This window comes from Mastomys coucha, unplaced genomic scaffold (genome assembly GCF_008632895.1).
Source record: "Mastomys coucha isolate ucsf_1 unplaced genomic scaffold, UCSF_Mcou_1 pScaffold11, whole genome shotgun sequence".
NCBI lineage: Eukaryota > Metazoa > Chordata > Mammalia > Rodentia > Muridae > Mastomys > Mastomys coucha.
Genome location: NW_022196893.1, coordinates 3844396 through 3849363, shown reverse-complemented (window position 1 = coordinate 3849363; position 4968 = coordinate 3844396).

Below are 4968 nucleotides of genomic sequence, written 5' to 3'. Positions count from 1 at the left end.
TGGGTGTGCATTGCAGTTAAAAATCAAACATTATTGGAGGTCATGTAAAGTAGAAAAGAGGTCGTAATAATCTGTCAAAATAGTGAATCACACAAACTACACCCCTTAGTAACTAGCTCCTCTTTCTTCGGATCTCAGAAGCGAGGGCAATAATAACCTGAGGCCCCTGAGCATTTCACTCATGTGACCCACTGTTTTCTAGACTACACACTCATAATTTGTATTGTTTGGCTTTGAATAAAGTTCCCCTGCTATTTTGCAATCTGTCTTCTTTCTTTTTTGACGTTTGTTTTATTTTTTTGTTTGTTTGTTCATTTGTTTTCTAAGACAGGGTTTCTTCACACAGCCTTGGCTGTCCTGGAGCTAGCTTTAGACCAGGCAGGTGTGGAACTCACGGGACAGGACAGGAGGAGATGGAATAAGGAAGATAGGTGTCTAGAGAGTTCAGAGAAATGAGAATTCCCAAAGAGCAGGGATGAGGGGACTGAGTCATGTGTAGATGCTGCAGACATTTTGGGAAGTAGGGAAAGGAGCAAAGAGATACTCAGGCTGGAAAGGGCAAATGCCCATCATGTCAGAGAAAGGTGAGCCTCAGTCTAAAACAGCAGAAGCACTGAAGACTACTATAGCCTTTGTTTATGTTGCTGTGACAAAATAGCTCACCAACTTAGGGAAAGAAGGGTTGATTTTTGACTCAGTTCCAGGGTATAGTCAGTCATGGCAGAAAGTCCCAACAGTAGAATCTTCAACTGTTGAAGATTATAGCTGGTTATATTGTGTCAGCAATGGGGAAACAGGGATAAGTGCTAGCACTCAGCTGGCTTTGGCTTTAATCTGGCAGGTTAGGGTGAGATCTTCTCACCTGATTAACCCAGTCTACTAGGTTACAGACACATGGAGAAGTTAAGCCTTGGTTCTTCCTCCCATCCCCATGCTCCAAGAAATAAGACTCAGACTCAAAATATATTTACAAATACCTTGGCCATATAGCTAGGCTCCTCTCTGACTAAAAACATTCCATTTATTTATTGATTTAGCCCACATTTTGCCACATGGCTGGCTACCTGTGTTCAGGTACTATGTGTCCATCTCCTCACATCTTCCCAGTGAATCTCCCACCTGACTCTTTCCCAGAATCCTTTCTCTCTACCAGATGTCCCACCTCTATTTCCTGCCTAAGCCATAGGCTTTTCATTGTCAGGTGATACAACCTTACGACACTCAAGATATTCTCTCTACAGACAAGTAAGTAGGATAGAATCATGTAGGTTGTTTTAGATTCTGTCAGGTTGACAGTCTTAACCATCACAGGGGTGAACCTCCCTGCACTGTGACGAGCCCAGAGAGAACTCAGTCTTCCCAGAAGTGTGTGCCTATTAATTTCTGACCCTCCAAATCACTCACCTGAGCACTGGCTATACCTGGGAACCTCTGACAGCCAATTTATGTCACCAAGAGCAGCATATGTGACAGACTGCAGTGAGGAGGGAGGAAGAAACATGGCTACCTGCTTTGCTAGACGCTGCAGGCATTTCGTGGTGACTGCAAAGGACCCAGTGAGGGATAGCAACTAAGTAGAGACTTGGAGTGGGAGCAGTTGGCTCCTTGGGTCCAGGCCAAGAGCAAAACAGCTGCCTTACTCCAGGCAGCATCCCCCCTAGTGCTTCTGCATAGTGCCCCATCTCCTCCTTGCTCCTATTCCTCCACACTCTTGAAGGCAGTGTTTAGCTATAAGTCCCCTCCCTCCATGTGTGTATTAGTGAGTAAGCGGGGCAAGTAGGTACCTTCTGGGGCAGGTTCCTGTGCTGATGCACCTTCCAAATAATCTTTACTTTCAGCTACAACTGAGCACATTTAAGAGTGTGCTCCTAAATAAACATTGATAGAGACAGCTGTGCTTACTGGGGCTTTGTACTCAACCAAAATGAGTGGGTCTGGAGGCTGGTTTTCTGGACTACGCATCTGTATCTAGAGATGACTTCAGTGACAGCATGGCCCAGCAAAACAGAGTTATCTCCAGTCGTCAGAGGGAGTGTCTGCTGAAAGCAAGATGGCCCCAGTGACTATTGCAGTAGGATGGTAGCCACAAGGCTTGTGTGATAACCTGGCTTCTGACTGCGCTGGAGAGACTTTGAACCATCAGGTGGCCCACAGACCTCTGATGGCCCACAGAGTGTCTTTTTTTCTGGGGCTTCCATGCTGAAGGGGTTACCGGTCACTTGCCTTCGATCCTGCCTGTTACACACATTGAACAGAAGCTGAATTCACAGCTGATGGTTACTAACCTCCTTAGCTTTAACGGTCACTTAACACGGCTTATAGTCCCCGGAGAAGAGAATTTCAATGGAGGGGTTTCCAGAACAAATTGGCTGTGGGCACGAATGTGGGGAATTATTTGATAATTGATGTAGAAGGACCTACCCCACTGTGCAAAACACCTTTCCCTGGGCAGGTGTTCCTGTGTTACATAAGAAGGCTAGCTAAGCCTGGATCTGCAAGTGAGCCAATGAGCAGTGTTCCTCCATGGTTTCTGCTTCCAGTTCCTGTTTGAGTTCTGAAATAAACCCTTTCCTCCCCAAAGTTGCTTTTGGTGTCGGTAGTTGTCAAAGTAACTGAATGAAAGTCAACTGGCTCAGGAGAGTGACGTCCCTGCAGCTAGGAAAGAAAGATCTGGAAGGATGCAGTTACAGAGACCCTTTAACCCTAAACACTGAGCTTCCTGTGGAAGCTTGGGAACAGGGGACCTCAGCTGAGAAAATGCCCCAAACAGACTGGCCTGAGGGCTAGCCTGTGGTGCATTTTCTTGATTGATGATTGATATGCTAGGGCCCAGCTCACTGTGGGCTGGTAATCCCTACAAGAAAAATAGGCTGAGCAAGCTGTGAAGAAAGCCAGTGAGCAGTACTCCACCATGGCTTCTGCTTCCGCTCCTGACTACAGGTTCCAACCTTAAGCTCCTTCTCTGACTCCTTTTGATGATAGGCTGTGTTGGGGAAATAGAAGTGAGGTTAAGCCGGGCTGTGGTGGCACACACCTTTAATCCCAGCACTTGGGAGGCCGAGGCAGGCAGAGGCAGGCAGATTTCTGAGTTTGAGGCCAGCCTGGTCTACAGAGTAAGTTTCAGGACAGCCAGGGCTACACAGAGACACCCTGTCTCTAAAAACAAAAATAAAAAATAAAAAAATAAAGACAGTGTGGATGTTATACTTGAGACAAAGTCTTGCCATGTTGCTGAGGCTGAGACTGGTGTTGACCTCCTGGGCTCAGCTGACCCCTCCAGCCTCCGGAGTAACTGAGAACACTGGCCCGCAGTATGTGCCTAGCTTCATTTTGTTCCATTTCATTTTGTGTGGTTTTGTTGTTGTTTTATCCTGTGAGCAGAAGGACCATCATGCTTTGGCTTCTGCTTTTTTAATCTGAGATTTGTGTTACATGCCTTTAAAATCCCAGCACTTCCTGAGTTCAATTCCTAGCAACCACATAGTGGCTCACAACCATCTGTAATGGAATCTGATGTCCTCTTCTGGTGTGTCTCTGAAGGTAGGTGCAGGGCACCTATATATATATGTGTGTGTGTGTGTGTGTGTGTGTGTGTGTGTGTGTGTGTATAAATCTTTATAAAATCCCAGCACTTGAGAGGCAAGGGTAGATAGATCTCTGAGTTCAAGACAATATAGTCTACAGAATGAGTTCCAGGACAGCTACGCAAAGAAACCCTGTCTTGAAAAAACAACAACAACAACAACAAAATCAGACAAACAAAAATCTGAGATGCTCTTACTTTTGTGAATAAGTGATGGGCACTTGTCTCTGGCATCCGTGACCCTTCTGGATAATGACAGAGCTGAGAGTTATGGCTAGGACTGTGGGGCCCCTACATGGCTCAGGTACTTATCATGAGCTCCAGAGACTCTCAACTCTCTAACCAGGAGCAGGTACATCTGGGAGTTAGATTTATAGTTTGTCTGTTTGTTTGTTTGTTTACTTATTTATGTGTGGTGTTGTAAGAAGAAATTAAAGCTTTAAACCTATGCTGACTAGGAAGAAAAGTTATGGGCCTAAGAATCCATCACAAATTGGCCACATAGGCCTGGGAAAGAGCAAACAAGTTGTTAGATATCATAAGATCTGGCAGGTCAAGAAGACATAAAACTATAAACATAGAGGAAAACATGTCATGTCTAGGCAAACGAGGACATGTCCAAGGCCCAGGCCTGCAAAGATGTGCCTGGCGGACACTAAGTAATGGACCATCTGGTCCTCTCAGATATGGTTTAAGGTCAGATGCTCTGTTGACTCAGATTAATACCAACCTTAGGAATTTTCCACTCTGTTCTGCACATAATAGTTAATATTTGAACTAGCCAATCATCTATGACCACACTGATCCCTTTGTTCCCTCAGACCTTTTTCCTATAAAACCCCCTAACTTTCAAGCCTCGTGGTTGGCTCCATTATCTCCTGTGTGAGATAACTGTGGTGCCGAACCAGGGCGTCCTGAAATTAAAATATACCTCTTATAATTACATCAAGATGTGGTCTCTCGTGATTCCTTGGGTGTACGTCTTTCATGTGGTGCGTTGGCCAGGAAACACGTGACACCCAGGAGCCCCGAAGACCCCTTGGAGGTATGTTTATATGAGTGTGGTGTGTGTCTGAGGTGTGCGGCGCAGCTGTGCTGCATTTGTGGTTTTGTGTTTTGTGTTTTGTGGTTTTGGTTTTGGTTTTGGGTCCAGCGGCTGCAGGCAGCTGTTATCAGAAACCCCGGATGTTGTACCTAGGGTATTGGGAAGTCCTGGATGCTGTACCTAGGACGTCGGGAAGCCTTGGATGTTGTACCTGAGGCATCAGGAAGTCTCGGATGATGTACCTGAGATGTCGGAAAGCAGCTGCTGTCGGGAGCCCTGGATGTTGTACCTGGGGTGTCGGGAAGTCAGGAGAGCTTGACTGTTGGTTTTATATACTAGT